Source organism: Terrapene carolina, unplaced genomic scaffold (assembly GCF_002925995.2).
Source record: "Terrapene carolina triunguis isolate 2854851 unplaced genomic scaffold, T_m_triunguis-2.0 Scaffold84, whole genome shotgun sequence".
NCBI classification, from domain to species: Eukaryota; Metazoa; Chordata; order Testudines; family Emydidae; genus Terrapene; species Terrapene triunguis.
Window position 1 is genome coordinate 6,834,281 of NW_020664435.1, and position 23,102 is coordinate 6,857,382.

Below are 23,102 nucleotides of genomic sequence, written 5' to 3' on the forward strand. Positions count from 1 at the left end.
CTTTACAGGGACATGGCTACAGACACTAGCTTCTCATCTTGGGGAGACAGCTACTAAAGAACATTACAGACTACACTCCTCCCTGTGCAAATCTGTGTTAATGTTTTGGCTGATATTTGTAACACAGTATCCCTGACAGTCTGGAGCTAAAACTCTCCATGCCAGCATCCACTTACTTGAGAATGTTGATAGGCCCATAACTAGGAGAGCATTAGGTGCTTCAATATCCACCCCACTTCCACCCCCTCCAGACATCCATGTAAATGTAATTAAACACAGCAAATGAATCATTACAGCCTGAATCCTGCAGACTACTCAGGCTGCTGAAAGAAGTGCAGAGAGCCAAAGTGATAGCATTTGGCACTCAGCATTTGCTCAGCACCAGCGCAGAGAAGTTTCTATGTAAGGGGACCCGGTTCTGCAAGCAGCCAAGCAGATCCCAGAATCAGACTGTGACCCCTGTGTTCACACCCTACTAACTATTGCAGTGATCTTTGTACAAAGTATGCCTTGTAAGGTATCATTTGAAAACTCAAAATTTGCTGGTCAGTATTGTCCTGGTAAAATATGTGTGGCAACATTATATGTGGTTATAAGATTCCCCTGTATGGTGTTATTAACACACGTTCCAAACCCCACAGTCCTGCCCAAACAGAAGTTGACAAACAGGTCCATCCTCAACAAAGGAATGTGTGATCTGCTTGATTGGCATTTAAGCAGTAAACAGAGTAAGGGAAGACACAGGTGTGGTGCTGGAACAATCTGTATAGTGGGGGTGCTGAGAGCCGTTTAACCAAACCGTAAACCCAGTATATAATGGAAGCCACTTCAAGCCAAGGAGTGCGGCATCACCCCCCGTTCCAGCACCTATGGACACAGGAAGTTCAAACAGGTGAATAAAAACCAGTAGGGAACATCCTTCCACATAGACTCTTTAGCTCCTGGTTCTCAGCTGGAAATATTTTTCAAGAAGAGGACTGAAATTATTAAAAAAGGAGGGCCGAACATCCAAGATACCTCTCTCTCTCTCTCTCCCTGCCCATTGCATTCACTGCACCTGAAGAGACAAGGCAAAGAGGCCTTGGACTCTGGGGGAAGGGTTGTGACCTACAGAGTTTGGTCAGTAAGACAGCTGAAAGCAAGGGGTGAGACCATGATTAAAAAAGCACCAAGCTCAGCTGTCTCACTGGTGGTTCAGTGCTGCTCTCTCTCAACTCTCATCTGCATCTCACAAAAGCAGTACACAAAATTCTGTATTTTTGTATAAATAGTCTCCTTCCTATACAATCTTGTGTATGGATCTGAATCCTGTCAGCTCTTTACCTGGATGGATTGCTATAGGTATTTTAATAATGAAAAGGAAAATGTAATATCAAGTTCTGAGACACTGTTTTCCCCCTTAAAAAAAATTTAAAAAAAAGAGAAAAACTTTCAAAAGTGGCCTCTTATTTCAGGAGCTTGATCTGAGACACCTTGGATCATAGGTGTTGAGAACTTGCATCTTATATTGGCTTTGGGTTAGATTTTCTAAGGCACAAAGGGAAGAGAGGAGCCCAACTTTCATCAAGTTTCAATAGAAGTTGGGCACTTAATTTCCTTTCATGCCTTTCAATATCTCCCCCTTTAGATCAATATTGATACTCAGCATTTCTGAAAATCAGACCCGAGATGTCTCAGACTGGGCACCCAAAACCAGAAAAACACAGAATTAGTGGACACCTTTTGAAAACTTCACCCATAACATCTGATGAACCTGGGAACATTGTGGGTGGGAAATGCACACAAGAAAAGACAAGAAATACTAAGGAGAGATTCACTTTGGGACCTGACCAACTTGCTTAATGGATGTGATGTTCTTTCTCTGCAGAAAGTCCTTTGATGCGTTAAAAGCTCTGTGACAATACCTGTAGATTGTGTTAACAAAACTTTCTGTAAAGATTCAAGAAGTTAAACAAAACAGCATTGTCCCTTGAAACTGATAGGTCTATACTGAAAACAAACCACTGAACGAAAAGCCCTGTTGTAATCTAGAAGCAAAATCCCTTTGAAGACACACAAACAAAAGCTTTTCTTAATTTCTTCCCCTCTCAGACAAAAGAGATTTAGCTGTCCCTACAGTAGATATAGTCTCACTTCATCGCCTATCCTGATAGAAGAATTATAGGGCTGGAATGCAACACTGGCATCCACTGGCTTTTAGAGTCTGTCAGGGGAAACTTACACAGCAAGCAGAGTTCTCATTATTAACAAGGAAAAAAGAGGTGGTGACATTTTACGAAAATCTGATTTTATCATGTGGCTATTGCTTTTTTGTTTTGTTTGTTTGTTCATTTGTGGTGGATAACAAAACTTCGTTAAAAGACACTATTTTATAGCCATATAAAACCTGTTTTCTCATGATGAGAATTTAGGAACATCTAGTGTGTCATCATTAAGATGATTGGAAAGATACACACAGAACAAAACATCTTTTGCCAGTTTCCATGTTAGGAAGAAAGGAGGTTCTCTACAGCCCAGAGTTCTGGATATGGTGAACGTTTAGACCAAGAAGGTACCCTGATGAATTACAATGAACAAAATCATACTGACCAAACATGGTTATGTTTATTTTTTAACTGTTCTAATAAAATTATATTTAATATAAAACCTATTTGGGGTGCTTTTAATTGCAGATAAGTCATGGGCAACTTCTGAAAATAACTGCCAGTAATTCATGCTTAATTGCATATGAATGGAATAAGATGGCTTTTTCATACTATATCTAAATGGGCCAGGTAGTTCATCATGTTTTATTATGAATGATAGTTGTGTTAATGATTACAGTTATTACTGAACCATGTGTAATTAACGAATTCCTCAAATAATCTAACAGTTCAGCTCTATAGTATTTCTTCTCAGTTCTAGAATTTAATTAGTTTATTTATCTCTTCCAAAGTTTTGTTCCTCTGTAAATTGTACAATTTAGGCTCTTTTAAAAAACATAATACAAAGAAAATGTACCCTGATAACTTGGGAGAATTTTTGCAAAAAATAATATTCATATAGTGTATATCAGACAGCACTAACTACAACCATTTTGAATATACACTGAAGGCATAATTAATAAATTGGTTAATTCAAATGTAACAAAGCTTGAATTATTGACACACATTTTAAACTCTTATCCAGTTCTTGAAAGATTCAAGTGGAAAAGAACTCTCCAAAATTTTCCCATTAGATCATACAACAACAAAAAATTTGATTTCATGCCATCACCTTGATCTGTTTTTTCTCAATCTGTAGTGGCAAGAAACTTAACAATAAACATATTCTTATCCACAAATGAAATAAAAAGTTCAAGTTGGAAATCCATTTCTTTCAGCATTACTGTATATTTGTCAGTGTTACATAGCACATTTGAAACCCATAATCATAAAACAAAAATTTACAGCTAAGGTTTAGGGTCTACATCTGTTTCTCTGGTTTTTGTACAGCAATTACCCACTGGACAATTCAGAATGAAGCACCATGAATCATGTTCTGCACACATGTTTGTGCTGGTCACTTTTTGTAAAGAACGAGAGTCTGAGGATGCCATAATGTGCTTCACAGAGACTTGTCCAGAATTAGGTTGAATGCTGTGTGCTGTCTAAATAAAAAAGCTTTTACTAGCACCAACATATTATTGGCAGACTGTTACAGCCTTATGTGAAGGACAGAAAAAGAACAAATGCACACACACACAAAAAAATCTTTAAAAGAAAGCATGTTGGCAGAAGCCTACCTTTTTACATGCATTTTACTATTAATCACATGTAACTCTCTCTTGAAACGGTTTTGACAGCAGAGTAAATGGTTACTAGTGAGTGATGTGTGTGTTTAAGCAGTAAAAGCAGAGACAAAGTGAGGTTTCTTCTACTCCCTAGGCAAGTGCTGACACTGAGCTTGCCGCCTCAACTCTGATACTCAGAGATTCCTTTGTGTCAGTTGCTGGGAGAATCACTGGCAGTTAAATCACTGCCATCACTCACACACAGAGGCTTTGATTTTTACCTCTTTATTCAGAATAGATGCTAATATGAAATATTACCTGCCTTTTCTTTTTTCTTTTTTTTTTAAGTTTAATGACATGGGGTTTAAAATCTGGCTACCCAAATCCCACTGTAGTTTACTGTATTTACTTGTTAATATTGTAGGATGTTTTCACATGCTTGAAGAGTAAGAATGATGTTAACGAATTAAGGAAAAGAAGGCTGAACCAGGGGAATGGCTGAATATTTAAAATATTAAGATACTATTGAAAGGATATGAAACACATAGCAGGAATCGGACTAGAACAATATTGAACCTACAGAGAGAATATCACAGTACAAATATTTTGACTGGCACAGGAGAGACAGCTTTGATAGATGTGAAGTACAATAAAAAAGCAGTCACAGTGGTGATTCTTGGTTGCTGCACTCCAGAACTCTCAGTGGCTTTAATGTGGATTTCCACATAACATGCAAGATCAGCTCCAGGGTTATGTTCCAGATACATTACTAGCAATAGTAAAAGGGGGAAAGTGGGTCTGGTTTCAGGTTCACCACCATAAAATGCTCATAAAATTTATAACCTAAAGGATATTACTATTAACACAATTACATACATATAAAGATATCCAAAACAATAATATCTGTGCATAATTTAAAAATCGGGTAGTTGCACTTTATTCTCCTGCTGCCTGCGGCTTTAGGAATAGAGACGGTGGGTCGGATCCAAAGTCCACCTAGCCCAGTATCTTGTCTCTGGTGCTTCAAAGGAAGCTGTAAAAACCTAGAAGTGGGCAGAAGTGGGATAATGTGCTCCCCATAACAGGCCTCCTACTGATCTCTAATAGAGATTGACTCAATATCCTTTACACAAATTTTGTCATTAACTATGATAATTGGATCTTCTTGATAGCCACATCAATTCCCAGTCCTTTTTTGAGTCCTGTTAAATTCTTGGCCTCAATCACTGAGAGGGATAATACATTATTGGCCTTTGAAACAGAGAGGGATAATACTTTTTAAAAAAAATTGTAATACTAATCTATATGGTAAATGTAAAAATAGACAAAAAATCTCCTTGAGGCCCAACAGGCGAGCTGTAGACTCCGGCAGAATTCAGTAGTGCTTGTGACATCACCAGCATAGCGCATGGACGGGGAGGAGGTGACCTGCAATTTTGAGGGACCCAAAAAGAAAAGATAGTACATATGAAATTAGCTACATACTGAATGGGCCTCTCTCTGCTTGCTGTTTGGGGGATCCAGAACACTGCAATTACTAAATGTCTTCCACTAAAAGCTATTGGCAAATAATTATTTTTTAAATGGATTGAGAACTGGTGTTTCAAGTTTTACCTATAAAGAGATTTTTACAGCTAGATTATAAATCTCCCCAAATAGATAATTTTAATGGAAATGCTGATGCAACCTTAGCTATGGAGTCATGAATGGCTCTGACATACTGTATTATATAATCTGGTGAGAATGTGGATTGGGAGATCTATAAAATGTAAGCAGAAGCAAGATAAAAAGGAATAGAAAAGCAAGTAGAAATATGGAACATTAAACTGCAGAGAATATTTCTGCTAAAGATAAGCACTCTTCATGCTTAATATGCTCACAGTTGGTTGAAGGTACAAGTCCACAATGATCCACTAAAAATAATAGTAGAGAAACCAAGAGGCTGTTTGAATAATTGTTTTGTTTCTGACTTTTCTAAGGAGGAAGAGGATGGAGACCTGCCTAAGAAAGGGATTACATTTCCTGGTACGATTGGGGAGGAGTAAGATAATGTGTATGGAGGAGGAAGATAATGTGTACAAAACAATAGACATAGCTGTGGAAAGACTGGACAATTTAAAATAGACAAAGTACCAGGTCCAGATAACATACAAACCCATCCGTTAAAGGAAATGAGGGCAGAAATTAGTGAGAACTAGTATATTTAGAAGTTCTCTGTTGACAGATCAGATTCCTGGGGACTGGATACACATAGCAGCATTGCTAAAACAAATGCCACAGTATTCAGCAAATGATTGTGAAATTCAGCCCTGTGCATAAGAACATAACAAGGGCTATCCTGACCTAACAAGTATTTTGAAAGTTTAAGAGGTAGTTAAGTGGTGTATAGACCTTGTGGTGGTCCTCTGCACAAGGGAGAATTTCACACAAATTTAGCTTAGAATTCATCGTGGACTGAACACAAGAAACAAATTTCAAGAAGATTGTGATGGTGGAAAACCTAATATAAAGGCAATGGGCCAGATTCTCAGCTGGTGTAAATTGGCATAGCTCCACTGACTTCAACAGATTTACACATGTATTTCTGACATGCACTTCTTTCTTAATTAGTTCACAGAGAAGAGTAGCGCAATATACTGTATCTCTTGCTAGGGAACAATGAAAAAGTTTTTTAGCTGCAAATGGGCAAAAAAACAAAAACAAACGATCCACATAAGAGATAGCCAAGATGTGGTGGAATGGTTATAGTGTCCATTGGCTTGTTCAAGGTGATAAAAATTAGTTTAATGAGTAGTGACATTCTTCTGATTTATACTTGCTGAACAAAGAATGCCAAAGAAAAACCCCAGTGAACTGAAGTGAGAGCACTACAGTGACTGGGAAAAGGCATTGAGAACATATATTGGCCTCCGATAAAGAATAAAAATTCACCAAAAGTTACCACACTTTGGTATCTGAGAAAGCTCAGTAATCCCCTCTATTTAATATAAGTAATGAAGGGGGCATCACTCAGATTCTTACTTTTAAATGGCAGCTAATATATTTTTAGTTAATTTTGGTTCTAAGTCAATGACAGAAAAGGTTGATTGCATCTTTCCCTCTTTAGAAATTACTATAACTACTGACAGATAATTAACTCGAATGTGGTCTTATAATTTTTGCCATATTACCCCAATAGCATAGCTTTTGTTACTAATTTATAGTAAATCAATCGCAGTTCTGTGGAAATCTGAAAGTTGAAATCTTTTTGTTCTACTCATTTTCTAAACAGACTGATTTTTTTTTTTAATTTCTGCAAAATTTACAAAAATTTGAAACATTGACATTTTGAAAAGATGTTTCAGTATTGAAGAAATCTCACCAGGTGATTAAACTAACTAAAGTAGATAATAAACTAAATATACTAATATGCTAATACAAAATATACTAGATAATGTAGTAAAAATGACAAACTCACCTGAAAAAAACCCACAAAAATGAAAAATGAGCAATGCAGGAAATGGGCCTCATGGAGCACTGTAGCGGGGTGGTGACCCACTCCAGCCCTGATAGGGTTGGAACCAGCCCTGGGAGAGGGCTGGCAGGCTGTGAAAGAAAGACCTGGGCTGGTTGGGGAAGCAGCCGCAGCTGGGCCACGCCCCAATCAGGGCCCAGCTGGCCCTATAAAGGCTGGGAGCCAGGAACAAGGACTCAGTCTCCCTCTGCCTGTAGAGGGAGAAGGGCCTGGCTGCAGGGAGCTAGAGACAGGGTACCTGAGTGGAGCAGGGCTGGGGAAAGGCAGAGGAGCTGGGGAGCTCCAGCCTGGAAAGCCCCAGGCTGCAGCCTAGCATTAGGCCAACAGGTATTGGGGGTTGCAGAGGGCAGCTCAGGGGTAGGCAAAGACAGCAGGTCCAAACCCAACCTTGCCTGTGATGAGTAGCATATACTGCAGTCGCCCCATGGAGTGGGGCTAGATGGTGACTGGCAGTAGCCTTACACTGAGGTGAGGTGGGGTTAGTGGGTGGGGGTTCCCCTGAGTGGGGAGACCCAGAGTGTGGGGGTACTGCCAGGGGGCAGCAACCCAGAGAAAGGGGCACCGGGGTCCTGGGAGGGACACGGGGGCCAAGCGGTAGTGGATCACCGGCCTGCAGAGGGCGCTCCGGAGCTGGGATGAGCTAATTCCCATGGACGACCAGCAGGAGGCGCTGCAGGGGTGAGTCCACACGCTTACAAGCACATATGCCATAGGGCAGACAAATGACACAAGACAAATCATGTCAACAAGGTTCTCTCAGGCTTACATTTGTCACTCATTTATGTCCAAAACACTAAAATGGTTTTCTGAAAATTTGTTTTCAAAACAGGTAATTTTTTGATGGAACATTTTTTCATTTTGAAAGGCTTTGTTTGTGAAACCCATGTTCTCGCAATCAACAACAACAAAAGCATAGAGTCAGCTAATTCCATTTAATAGGTTCTAGTCATTCTCTCTGCTGGAAAAATAAGTAGGAGGGGACTTCAGGGGAAGGAAATCTCAGTGAAAAACCCACTCAAAGAGATCTACCACCCATATCAACTTGTCAAGAGTCATCACTAGAGCAGGTTGAAATTTTTCCACAGTCGCGACCTGCTGGTGACTTTTACTAAAAATAACTGACAAAATCTTAACCTTACTGATGATGTGAAGCAGGATTCTTATAGTCTGCTCACCAAGCTAGCAGATGCTTTATGCCTGGTGAAAATAAGCTGTATAAGTCCAGAGAAGAGGAAATAACACAACAAGGTGAGTAGTCATTTTTTTAATGTCCGTTGAGGGTACAAGAGAGACAAGTTAGGTGAGGTAATATCTTTTATTGGGGGATAACTTCTGTTGAGGGAAGGTATAAGCTTTTGAGCTATACAGAGCTCTTCTTCAGGAAGGAAATGAGAATGTCTGAGCTAAATACAAGTTGGGACAGATTGTTACGCAAAAGGGATAATGCATATTGTAGGTGGTCACTTGAAATTAAGTGGTCAATTGAGGGTTAAAAACAGTTATGCCTAAGGGGTTTGAAGTGGGCAATTAAGGGTAGCAGGCAGTGTGGTGTGTTACTAATTGTTGTAATGAGCCATAAAACCAGTGTCTCTGAGTCCATGATTTTTCATGTCTAGTAGAGTTATTAATTTAAGTTCCCAAGCTTGCCTTTGGAAGGTGTTATGCAAATTTCCATTGACAGGGAGGACTGAACAGTCAGATATGAAATGATAATTTTGTAAAAAATGTTCACCCACAGGTCATATAGTGTTTTTGTCTTTTATAATTTTTCTGTGTGAGTTAATTTGAGAATATAGTGATTATCTGGTTTCAACCACATAGTTGTTAGTGGAGGCATTTAGTGCACTGGATGAGATACACCATATGTTGTGATAGGCATGTATAGGACCCATGAATCTTGAAAGGTGTGTTGTGGCAGATATTGATCATTGTAGCAGTGGAGATACACCTGTGGGTTTTGCATCTGTTGTTCTGGCAGGGTCTAGTACTGCTTTGAGTTGATGTGCCCTGGTCTGTGGGGAGCTTGCTTATGATGATGAGCATGTAAAGGTTGGGGGATTGTTTGAAGGCCAGAAGAAGGGGTTCAGGGAAGATTTCCTTCAGGATGCGGTCCTCATCGAGTATGGGTTGTAATTGTTTGATACCCTGTATAGGTTCCAGTGTGGGGTGGTAAGTGACAGCGAGGGGTGTGCAATGTTGTTGTTTTTTCAGTATTGAAGGAGGCTCTCCCAGGGTATCTGGGTGGCCCTTTCCAAGATGTGATCTACTTCTCTGGGGAGTCTCCTTGTTTAGTGAGATAGGTATAGAGGTGTGCATCTTGGACTTTCTCTTTGGAGCACATTCTGTGGTATCGGAGTCCTGGCTGTGCATAACAGATTTTTTGCTGTGTCTGGAGTGGTTGCTGCATCTGTTGAGCTAAGTGTGGTAATCAGTGGTTTTCTTGTATACAGTTGTTTGTAGGGATCCATTGTTTAAGTTAATTGTAGTGTCAAGGAAGTTGATGCTGGTGTGGGAGTGTTCTAGAGAGAGTCTGATGGATGGGTGATGGTTGTTGCGGTGGATACCTATGAGAGAGTTTAGATCTTCTGTCAAGAGGATGAAAATATCATCAACGTATCTCAGGTATACCATTGGTTTTGTGGTGCGTTTTTCCAGAGATTCTTCCTTGAGGTGGCCCATGAACACGCTGATATACCAGGGAGCCATTCCAGTACCCAGGACTGTTCCCACAGTTTGGACAAAGTGCTTGCTGTTAAACATGAAGGATGAAATGGATGAGTTTGAGGATGTGTTTTGGGTGGATTTCCAAGCACTGTGCATTATCTTGTAGGTATACGAGACAGGCAGCGATGATGTCATGGTAAGGGATATTGGTGTATAGGCACTATGGTGTCAAGAATGGTGTTTTGGGGAGATTGTTAAAGTTGTGGAGTTACTGAAGGAAGTCATTAGTGTCTTGGAGGAAGCTAGTCCACTGTGTGGTGAGTGGTTTAAGGATGGTAGCTATGTGTTCTGTTATTCCTTCAATAAGAGTGCCCTGGCCAGATATGAAGGATTTGCCTGGGTTCCCCTTGTTTGTGTATCTTGGGAAGCACGTAAAAAGTCCTTGGGGTGGGTTTTGTGAGGTATGAAGTTGTAGGGTTTTTCTTGGAGTTGTTTGGGAAAGGATTTGATGGTCTCTTTAAATTCCTTTGTGAATTGTGGTGTGAGATCTTCTTTCAGTTCTTTATAGGGGGTAGTGTCAGAGAGTTGTCTGTTGGCCTCGTTGACATAGTCATCAAGATTAAGGAGTATGACAGTGCCTCCTTTACCTGCGTGTTGGCTTTCAGGGACGGTATAGCTGTCCTTTAGATGGTAAAAAGATTGTGATGAAGGTGTTTATTGAGGATTTCATAGTCAATTTTTTTCCTGAAGCAATCCATGTAATGACCCAGTGTGTGGTTTTGCCACTGAGGGATATTCTTTTTTCTTACGACTGTCAGTGGGGATTTGGTAGTTGTGTGTAGTGTCATCTTTGTTCTGAAAGAATTCCTTGAGGTGGAGTTGGCAGAAAAATTCTTCTAGTTTTTCACATTTGTATGTGATCAGATTCTGTAGCGGGGCAAAAGTTCAGTGCTTTGGAGAGCACACATATTTCAGTTCCAGTTGGGGTAGTCTTGATAGATTGATGATGTTGGGGTGTCGTGTAGTGTCCATGTGGTGGGTCATGATGTCTTGGTTTCTCCCAGAGGTGGTGGTGTTCTGTGGGTTGTGAAGAAGTTGTAGTTGGTTCCATTTTTTTGTCTATGTTGATAGCTATCATCAGGAGGTTTTTTTATAATTGTTTTGCATGTCCTGTATGAGCTCTAGGTAGATTTTTCTGATTTTTTTCTTCTATTGTGCAAGACCATGTGATGATTTATGTATGTAAGGTGTAGGAGATGGTTCCTCAATTTTTGTTTGCTCCTTCTGCAGAGCTGTTCAGCTTATTTGGAATTGTATGTAGTGGTCAGAGGGTTATAGATGCTAAGTCCTCTGGGGATGATTTTTGGTTCTTGCATTTGCAAAGGAAGCAGGTGTCACTGTTTAGTCTGTTTATTTTGTCAAGTTTCCATTTTAAACAGCAGTGTTGTTGTAGACATGTTGGCCCCAGGATAGGAGAGAAACAAGGTAGGAAAGGTAATATCTTTTATTGGAGCAACTTCTGCTGGTGGAACGTACACGTAATAATTGCCCTGTTCTGTTCATTCCGTCTGAAGCATCTGGCACTAGCTAATGGGTAGAAGACAGGATATTGGGCTAGATCAGGGGTGGGCAAACTACGGCCCGCGGGCCGGATCCAGACCGTCAGGGTGTTGGATCCGGCCTGCGGGATTGCCAGCCCCGCACTGCTCCCAGAAGCGGCCAGCACCACATCCCTGCGGCCCCTGGGGACCGGGGGGGGAGGGGACCGCAGCAGAGGGCTCCGTGCACTGCCCTCGCCTGCAGGCACCGCCCCCTGCAACTCCCATTGGCCAGGAATGGAGAACCACTGCCAATGGGAGCTTCGGGGGAGGTACCCGCAGGCAAGGGGAGCACGCAGAGCCCTCTGCCCCCCACTCCCGCGGGGGCCGCAGGGACATGGTGCCAGCCTCCTCCAGGAGCGGCGTGGGGCTAGGGCAGGCAGGGTGCCTGCCACCCCGGAGCCGCTCAAGGTAAGCAGCATTGGGCCGGAGCCCGCACCCCGAACCTCTGCCCTGAGCCCCCTGCTGCACCCTGCACTACTCCTGCGCCCCATCCCCCTGCCCTGAGCCCCTTCCTGAACACCGCACCCCTCCTACACCCCAACCCCTTGCCCTGAGCCCTTCCTCCTACACCCCAACCCCTTGCCCTGAGCCCTTTCCTGCACACCACACACCCTCCCGCACCCCAACCCCCTGCCCCAGCCCTACGTTCAGGCCCTCCATGCAATTTCCCCACCCAGATGTGGCCCTCGGGCCAAAAAGTCTGCCCACCCCTGGGCTAGATGGACCGTTGTCCTGACCCATTATGGCCATTCTTATGTTCCTATTGCATCCATGAACTAGCAACAGTATCAATTGTGCTGTGTCTGAATCATCTGTAGAAGCTTTTCCAAACCGATTTTACTCTCCCTGAATCCTCACAACTTCAGGCTGTTCTTTGTAGTGTATTTCAACTTCTACTTGATTGCTTTGGGCAAGTCCACATGATAAAAATTACGTGGTATTACCCTCACGCCTCTGATTGGCTGATCAGGAATATCAGCCCTGCTCAGGAGAAGCCATTTCATCTTGGTTTCTTGCACAGAGACGCTGCATTTCAGCTGGAGTTTTCAATCCATTGAGACTCTGGCTGAACTCTTCAGCACAGCCCTTGCCATCCCACACAGAAAAGAGTTCCCTTTATTCCATCCACAGCTCTGGGCAAATCGCCATGTGAAAAGACATCAAGTGAGTGGGACATTAATCTCTGGAGCCATCTGAAGGTTACTACAGGTTAATTTAGGATCAGGATCTGCCTAGCACTTATCCGGAGGTGAGGAGCATGGGGATAGGGCTAAGGAACCTCAGTGCCTTGCACATTCTGTATAAGGGGTCCAGCAGAATTCCAGCCCTTGTGTTCATGGGAGTGCATGAGCTGATCCTTCTCTCCTGCTCTGGCGTGCACAGCATCCCAAAGGGAGTTAGATAGAGGAAAGGAAGCAGGGCCATTGCCCAAACCTCCATGGAGCTGGCTGGCTGCATGGGGCAAAAATAAGCCTCATCCCATAAAGGGCATAGAACAGTTGTGTGCTCAGGCTCCTGCTGTTCTCCTGGGGCAGTACAGCATCATGGACGCCCTTACTATGGGCTAAATGGCGGAACTGAGGCCTCAATGAATAGTTTATTAATACACATTTTAAAGTCTTGCAAAAGTTAAAACTCTGTCTGCTTGATTCCTAACCCTGACCTTTTCATAACTATGTGAATCAGAAAAAGTGAGCTTGCTAGCAGGACTGATGCATGCTATTGTGATACAGCACTGAGTTCAACTAACCTAACAATGCTGCTATGTTAAGTCACTGGCAGCCAGTGCCTTGTAAGCGTGTTAGAAAAGTTAAGAGCTTTGCCAATACTAATCAGACAGAAAACCTCACTGGAAAGAATGAGGCAAGGAGATCTAAGTGAAGTGTAAAACATATTGAGAATTCAACCACATGTTGACAAATACCACTCCACTCTTTTTCTCCCTATCAGAACCTAACACAGAGATTTCTAAGTGCTGTTTTCACAGGCCAGGCTTGGCTTCTCCCTCATCTTATCAGTAGCCTTCAAAGGCCTCCAGATGAACCTTTTCCAGATTCTCCCCCCCTCCCCCCCCCCACACACATATTCTGTATAAATATATTGGTTCTGTCAAACAGGATTTGCTAGAGCTGTGAGACTTTGGAAAAACACACCTGGCTCTTTTAAAAAAATTCACCCCTAAAAAGATAGTTCTCCCTCATGCACAAGCAAATTTGTGAGCACTGAAACCGGAAAATGCAAATGAGAGTGCTAGAAAAATGTGCATGCCACAACAGAACACTGGATTGAGGACCCACTAAGAATCAAGTTCTCTTTTATTCTAGTATATTTACAGAGGGGTTTTTTTGAGTCTCATATTTAAAAAACATCTTCCACTTTTTAAGCAAGAAATGAACTTCACTGATAAAAATCATTTTTTTTTATCTGCCACTAACAGTTATCAAATGTAACATTTTCAGGGGGGAAAATAAGCACTTGAACGCTCATCTTTTTTCTGTCTTGTGTTTGGAGTAAAATTAGTTAAGACTCCACAGGAGAGTTTGAAAGAAGTTGAAGTTTAATTCCAGTTCGGAAAAACTTCACTGATTAACAGGTGTGTTGTGAGCAAGACACGAGAAGTCATTCTTCCGCTCTACTCTGCGCTGGTTAGGCCTCAACTGGAGTATTGTGTCCAGTTCTGGGCACCCCATTTCAAGAAAGATGTGGAGAAATTGGAGAGGATCCAGAGAAGAGCAACAAGAATTATTAAAGGTCTTGAGAACATGACCTATGAAGGAAGGCTGAAAGAATTGGGTTTGTTTAGTTTGGAAAAGAGAAGACTGAGAGGGGACATGATAGCAGTTTTCAGGTATCTAAAAGGGTGTCATAAGGAGGAGGGAGAAAACTTGTTCACCTTAGCCTCTAAGGATAGAACAAGAAGGAATGGACTTAAACTGCAGCAAGGGAGGTTTAGATTGGACATTAGGAAAAAGTTCCTAACTGTCAGGGTGGTTAAACACTGGAATAAATGCCTAGGGAGGTTGTGGAATCTGCATCTCTGGAGATATTTAAGAGTAGGTTAGATAAATGTCTATCAGGGATGGTCTAGACAGTATTTGGTCCTGCCATGCGGGCAGGGGACTGGACTCGATGACTTCTTGAAGTCCCTTCCAGTCCTAGAATCTATGAATCTATGATAACACATAACCAATGAATCATAAGATAGAAGCATTATATTGTCAGAAAAAATCTCATTGGCTGAAAATCTCTGACCTTTACATGACTCCTCACAACAGATTAACCCTTTTCTGGTTGCCCCATATGCCCTATGACTCAGAATGCCTTCTTCCTCTTCCAATGCAAACTAATTATGCAAATGTGTACTATTTGGTTAAAATAACAAAAATCCTGTGCCCTTAAAGGGGTAGCAAAAGAATCAAAAGACCGCCCCTTACCATGCAAGGAGCATAAACAATGCAGGGAGTTAAAACTGGCATGGGCTTTATTGAATCTGGTCAAATATCATATTTACTAAAAATAAAATGTATTTTTCATAAAGCATTGTACACATATCATGGTGTGGTCAGATCCATGTGATGAACTGCATTTATTGTGCACCTCACCTGCACTCTGCCCACTAATCTATGTCCATCAGCACTACTATTAACATTCCACATGCCTGAGCAGACTCAAACATATAGCACATAAAAAAAAAGGAACCTAGAAAAGAAATGTTTCTTCCCCCTGCCAAATGTAGAATTTCCCCTTAAAATAACGTGTCCAGTGTTGCCAACTCGGGCTCTATCATTGTGAGTTTCATTGTATTTGTCCATTTGGTTTCTTTTAAAGCTCCAGCTCCAAGCATCTAGTGATTCTGAGAGAATCTCCACTTCCATTTAAAAAAAAAAAGTGTATAGCCTCCATGGTTACAGGGAAGAGCCTGAAAATGTGAATACTATAAGCTCAAAAACCAGAAGACAAATAAAGAATCCAAAGTTCATTATTTTTCAAATCTCATGATTTTTAAGCTGCTCTCATGAGTTTTGAATGCTTGGGGGTAGCAATACTGCAGGTCTGAGAGGCAGTGTAGGCATCCAGTCCTAAATCAGTAGCAGAATGATTGCCACCTGTTTTGTAACACTTCACAGCTAAAAACAGGAGTTTTATACCACTAGACAGTGGAGCTACCGAGCTTTCCAATGGGAAAACAATGCCAAGAGATCAGATTGTCATCGTGTATATAAAAGTTATTCTTTGGTCATTTTTAGATGTTACTAAGATTTATTCATTATGATTTTCCTCCCTCATTGAGGCCCCCTAGTTAGACTCCTGGTACAGAGGGAGGCTTGCTAATGTAGGAGAGGGTTGGCGTTGTTATCAACACTGCCCTCTCTCACATGGGGACAACTTTAATTTCCTCAGGAAATCCCCAGGTGGAGGATTCAGAGGAGATGCCCTGAATCAGCACACTCCTCTATACTCTTGGCCACACGCCATCCCCAGACAGTATCACCCACTGATAGCCTCTGTTGGTGGAAGAGATGTTGTAGCTACTGTGTGCTGATGCAATGTCCTTTCTCTGAAGAACTTTACTGCCTTTTGATGGCCTTGTATCCTTGCTTATGGTAGCAGAAACTAGTATAAGCCAGAGATGAATCTGCCCTTATAATATATAGAAGGTGGTGTTTCCAAACAGAAAGGACACATTTCATGCAGCACAGAATACAGAATCTGGGCCAGATTCTCAGATGGTATAAACTGGAGCTATGCCCATTTATACCATCTGTCAACCTGGCCCTATTTTGTTGTTGGTAACCAACTCTTACCAGTTCGTTTTTTTGTCACTACTAACCACTTGACCACTGCACCATATGTTTTCTTTTAAAATCAAATAGAATGGATTATGTGCATGTCTTTGGTAGTAAATACAGCACTTTTGCTACTCTTTCAAAAAAATGTGTTTTCCTAAGTAGAGTTTGAACAGCTTGCCTGAGAAACCACAAGACAATGAGAAAAATGGCATTTTCAAATTATATTTACAATACAGTAACATTCAGTTTCATGCATTAAAACTAAAAGGTTCTTCTTGGACAGCTTAACTGTTTTCTTCATATAAGAAAAAAAAATTAGAAGTATCTGGATTACCAATGGCAGTTTTGCATATGTAAAAAGAAAAGGCACTTTAAGGAAGGTTTGCTTCCTGCAAATTCATTACCAAGAATACTCTTAAATTTCATTGCGGGTAAAAGTTTTGGCTCGAACTCTGTAGAAATACCAGTGATATCACTGGGAGCTTTGCCAATGTAAAAGTAAAGACTAAAGGATTCGGTTTAATATGTTTATATTGTGTTGAAAATATCTTTTCAAATAAATGCAATGGGTTCCTATCAAACCTTAATTTCATTAATCTAATGCTTTCCAGCATAATGAAGAAGAGGCTACAAAATATAAGTGTACTGTCATGTTCTGGTATTAAGCTAGAAATATCAAAATAAATTTGCAACTATATCATTATATCAATCTCCAGTATTACTGCATCAGTACCATAACCATAATTAACTAGCTGCAGGTCAAATTACTAATAAATCTTTAGAAATTAAATGTACAATTTGTCAAAACCACATGCCTTCACAAATTGATTATTCAGAATTTAGAAGCTTTTTAATTAGGAAGAAATTTATGCAATGCCGCACGTAATAATTAGGAATCAGCTCTTCTGCAATATTTTTGTACATCAGCAAAAATTAAAATATTGGAAAACATTATTGGGTCATTGCACTATTTCAATGTCAAAATCAACACATAGTTCAAATTAGAGGTTAAAGATATCTTCCCGTATCTTTTACATCTTACAAAGCTTTATGATCTCAGGACTGAAATCATTAACCAAATACAAAATCAATGAGAAAAAGATCTAATCTGACCATTTTAGAGTTCAGAGTCACTAAATGTGATTTATAGCACAGTAAAGCTTTTACCCTGGCTCTACAGTTCTACTAAACGGCATATATTCCACATCAAACTTTCATAGTTTTGCCACACTAAATAACAGTATTTTGCATTTCTGCAGTGTCTTCCAGCCAAAGTTCTCAAACCATTTTACAGGCATTAATAAATGTAGCCTTCAACAGCCATGCAAGTTAGATATTTTGATCCCGGTTTTGCTAATAGGAAAATGAGGCACAGGGATGTAAAGTGACATGCTCCGAGATCACACAAGGAGTATATGACAGAGCTGAAACTATACTCCACTTCTCTTAATTTCCACTCCTGTGCTTCAACCGCAAGACTATTCAAATTCTTCACCCCCACAATAGCTCTGGGTACATCTATCAACATTTCATAGGAAACTTTTATTTATTTATTTTTTTTAAATAGAGAACACAGAAGCTTCTTTGTTAGACATCTGGACTTTTTTCCCCTACCTAATAAAAACATGAATAGAAGTGGGACCTTACTAAACATATGGTAGAAAGTCCAGACTAACTAAAAAAAAAAAAAAAAAAAAAAGGGGGGGGGGGGAAAAAAAAAGAGAAAACAAAAAAAAAAAAAAAAAAAAAAAAAAGGGGGGGGGGGGAACCGAAGAGTTTGCTCCTTGTCACTCTCAAACAAATTTGCTTCTGAATGTATATGGTGCAGATAAGAGGTATGCAGAGCAGGCCATGATGGAATATTGTTTGTATGAACATCTTGGCAAATGCATATACAGCACAGAGACTATTTCCAAGCAGAACACAAACACAAAGGGAGAGTGATGACAAACAAGTATTCCAAGGCAAGAAAATAAACTGATGTGGTTTCTCCCCGCTATGATCCAAATGGCAGCTCTCAGCTGCACACGTTATGTAGCTGCTGAAGAAACGAGAGATGACCCAGTCTTACCTTGAGTGCTGGTCTTAGATTTCTCTTTTCCTAAGCAGCCTCACAAAAGAAAAATATGGTTGGGATTTTTTTTTTTTCAAGAAACCAATTTTTCCAGCCTGACTATTCGTTGGGGAGAGTTTGTATGGAACAGACACCACAAGGAGGTAAGCAACAGCTTCCCTCTTTCGAGTTCTCATTCATAGAATCATAGAAGATTAGGGTTGGAAGAGACCTCAGGAGGTAATCTAGTCCAACCCGCTGCTCAAAGTAGGACCAACCCTAACTAAATCATCCCAGCCACGGCTTTGTCAAGCCAGGCCTTAAAAACCTCTAAGGATGGAGATTGAAATATATCATTGAAAGATACACAGCCCTTTCTTTCTTCTGAAGGTGTCTCTCACAAACCTACTTTAGTAAGTGACAAAAGTGTGACAAGAACTGAGAAGTATTTGCATTTGTGGCCGAATTTTTCCTTTTACTCATTCTCATAAAAAGATGGTCTGTGAAATCTCCAAATCTCTGCAATTTGCAGATAGCAAGCCAGGACGGAACTATTTTTGCTTTGTTTTTTGCTTACTTGTACAGGACAGAATATCGTGCTTTGACAGCTGCTGTGTAAATAAATGAGGGTAATTTTATTCCTACAAAACAAGCTTCTAACACATACCCAACTGAAAGAGGAAGAAAGATCAAAAGTAAGAATGAAAATGGAACAATACAGGGTAAACTGATAAAGAAGTGGTTTTTATGTAATTAATAGGTCTCTTTAAGATATTAGGCATTGAGAGGAAAAAGCTTTAATAGGGGATTGTACAGGCTCCTAAGTAAAACATCCTCCAATGTCCTTCATAAAAAGATTTAGATTAGAAATTAAAAATTAGATTTCAATTTTCATTTGTTTTAAGGTACTTAAAACAGAACAGACCTGACTTTCCTCAAAGCCCTAGATTCTCATTTAATGGAGTTTTGAGAGGATATTCAAACTCTGAACCCACCAGATTTTTTAAGTTTTTCTATCTTACTGTCTGAATCAAAAGTCTGGACTCAAATCTCCTCTGGACCCCAAAGTCCCAGAACTTAGGTGTATATGACATCTGGATCTGAAACTGCTAGCTTGGACACACCTTTAATTTAAAATAGAGAAGAGCCAACACTGGAAACATTTAGGTGTTCAGTTGATAGTGGAAGCAGTGGAAATACCAATGTCCTGATCTTCTGTTTTTATTTTGCAAAATCAAAACCTGATTCATGAAGTTTTGCGAAACCAAAACCACCTGACACACATGTTTGCTATTTTCCAATATAACGCTAACTTTTAAAAGTTAACTCTTCAGTATAAAACCAAAAGCTTTTTCAATTCAAATTTGTAATACCCAAATATTCTTCCCCCTACCTCTCTTGGCCCAACATGATCTTGGATATGCCTGGCACAAATGTTAATATTTTAATAATTATTTAGTAATATTTTTGTATAGTTTGTATTGTGCTTCAGGAAACAACACATTTCCAACAATTACTCCTTGCTAAGCCGTATCTACATGACTACAACGGTGCATCTGTAGTGTTGAATGTACAGTGTACCAACCCACCCACTATTATGGTGCCAATTCTTATAAAGCAAACCACATTCTCGAAGGAGAAAGAATGCCGACCGCTTACAGCTCTATATTTACACAAGGGTGCAGAGAAATCTGAAGTACGAGCTGATGCACTCCCACCTCACTAAAGAACAATTCTTGGTGGCTGAATATCTTAAGCGTTTTAGCATGGAAGATCATACAGAGAGCTTTTGTAATCTGCATTAGCACTGCACAGTGTGAAATGCAGGCTCTGCCTCCCCATGAAGTGGCATCCAGTTTCACATGATTTCTTACCCTGGGTGACTGTACTCCAAACTGGGAAGATATCCTAGGTGTAGCAAAGTTAAATCGAAGTGGGATATGCTCATCATTTTAACAGATAACACTTGCTAACACTGCATTTGTTGCAAAAGAATACAAAGTGTGAATAGAATATTAAATGATGTCACTGACTCTCAAATTTACAAGGAGACTGACAATACTTCTTGTTCTTCTTCAAGCCCAACTCTTGAAGACAAGAGATTATGTGAGGATCTCAGCTTTCACTTTAAAAAAATAGCAAGTTTCTAGCCCTCTTCATGGGAGAAAAGCTTGTAAACATGATTAGAGTGGTGCACCCTAAAGGCTCAGAAACAGAAAGGCAAACAAAAAATAAATTTAAAAATGGTGTTATTTTTAAATCTCGTGATTTTTACACTAATCTTGTGATTTTTGAACACTCGGAGTTGGCAAAACTGAGTGCGTAAGCCAGAAATACTACACATTACCCATTTATTAATATCAAAGTGAATTCCGGATCCATGAAATAAGCCAGATAGAAAGTACTGGAAACTGAGGTGCCCAGCTTACCCACAGAACAAACATAGCACATGCAATGGCAGCACAGTTTCCCTACTTCCCTAGCCAATCCACAGCAACCCAAGAGTACCACCGCCAGAGGTGAGAAAGTGGTTGAATCTCCATGTTGATTCAACTCTTGGCCTCTCTGAAGCCAATCCTACCAAAGGTATTAGTTTGAGCAAATATAAGTTGGTAATGATTTGTGGTAGCAACATCTCCCTCCTACATATTGGACTGAAACCACCAACTTATTTCACATGGACCAAACAGCCATTAGATAGTAACGCCTTTGGTCACTATAGATCTGGGTTAATTTCAAACTGGTGACTGACGAAAGGCTCTATTTGTTATTAAGAATTCCACCCCCACCCCCGCCCCCACTATGCAGTCCTGCACATTTAAGTTTACTAGGAAACAGCATGGAAAATAACATTCTTCCCCCCCCTCCCAATCCAACTCCATTTGTTATTTTAACCCTGGTCAAGCATGTAATACGGTGGTGGCTGTAAATGTGGATGATTGCAAAAATCCCTCACTTCATCCTCAATTTACTACTCTTAACAAATGTAATCCTAAAAACAGCACAGTGGGGAAGATCTTATAGCTCTGCCATCCAAGAGGGAGGGGAACATGAGTCAACAGCTTCATGGCATGGCATTTTCCTGCTAGTAGGTTTGCTGAACGCTGCTACTAAAACCAGGGTGGTGGGATTAGAAACAGTTCTTCATGAGAAGGCTCTGTTGGAAGGGAGGGAAAGATTTTTCTGAAAGTACATTTTTAATAAAATGAAAGTTTATAAAGGTGTGATTTATTAATACCCCAAAATGCCTCTGAATACCCAGAAAAATTATTCAATATAAAAAATGAAGTTGACACATTTGAAGAATGCACATAGCATATATCCACATGCCTACCCATTTCTGCATGTGAGTATAAATGAGATAATTGGGTGGCTAAGGACCAGGGGAAGATCCTCACACCCACTTTGGCCCCTTTTCACTAAATAGAAGGACTCAGGTGCCATAAAGGGGGCCTAAGAGCCCCATATCTGCTCAGAATAACATTCCCTCAGGGCAGAAATGGTGGAAAGAAGCGGGAAAGCTATCTTCCAAGGTGCCTGTCATAAGCCCTGGCACAGGGGGCCTCAAGCATTGTTTCCAATTCGTGGCGGACCACGTCCCACATCTTCCTGGGGAGGAGACTATGGTTGTCCCTCACCCTCTGTCCCAGGGTTGTTGCGATATGGTGGCTTATGACATCGGTCTGTCCTGGGTGCGTTGACAAGACGTCCGGGAAGTCCTGTATGAAACATTGTAGCTGTGCTTGTTGTATGGGGCGGAGGGCCTCGCCCAATCAATGATATCATACACTGAGTGAGTCCCATTTCTTTACTCAAGGAGCCAAATTCTTTCTCTCGTCACTTTTGACTCCAAAATACCGAGAGCCTCCAATAAAGTGCTGAGAATTGTGCTAAATTCAGTGGGATTGGAGGATGGTCCCCTCGAATCTCAAACTGTGGTCTTTGTGGGGGGTGTGGCATATTGTCTCCCTCTTGATCTGGGATCGCTGCCTGCTCCCTGGCTAGACTTAAAGATGAGTCTTCCCTCTGTTCCCATATGAAGTCCCCGTCACGCTCCAATTCCCCCTAGGCATTTTCAACAGGGTGCTCTGTACCTGGGGAGGACTCGGCGGGAGGCTCAGGGGGTTGAGACAGACCTTCTCCAGGGTCAGGTTCCCTGCAGTGGCCGAAGAGTTCCCCCTTGTTGATCCTGCGTCTTCTCCTCCTCCTATCAGCCTTGCAAGATTTCCTGAAATTCCGGCCAGTCTCCTCCCAAGACGATGGGGTAGGCTAACCTGGGAGCCACGCTGATTTGGAGGGTTTCTTTCCGGCCATAGATCTCTTACCTCTGCGGTGGGGTAATGCTGTATATCCTCATGGATACATTGAAGGTGTATACTTGCCCCAGAGAGTTCAAGGTCGGGAATGAGTCCCTCTTGAATAATTGTCTGACTACAGCCTGAGTCTACTAAGGCTGTTGTGGGGATTCCTTCCACCCGAACTGGTACTACGAGTTTTTCCAGACCCTTTCTCCTGGCCCGAGGGCTGGCTACACAGACCTGCCCATAACTAGAATCCATGTAGGGGCAGTCTTACTGAAAGTGCCCCTCTTGGCCACACTCCCAGCAACAGTCATGGGTTCCCCCAGTCCCGCGGTCCGCCTTCAGTGCACTCTGTCCCTCCTGAGGGTCTCCTTCCCTGTTGGTCCAGGTCCGGCTGATCGTGCGCTGGCATTCAAGAGTTGGGGGCT

The 23,102-nt window shown here is 41.2% G+C and overlaps 1 protein-coding gene across 1 annotated transcript in view; it reads right to left on the minus strand.

Annotated features, from left to right (window-relative positions):
• Positions 1-23,102, minus strand: part of RARB (retinoic acid receptor beta) — a 288,982-nt gene that overhangs the window by 142,549 nt on the left and 123,331 nt on the right. The gene's annotated exons all lie outside the window — the stretch shown is intronic.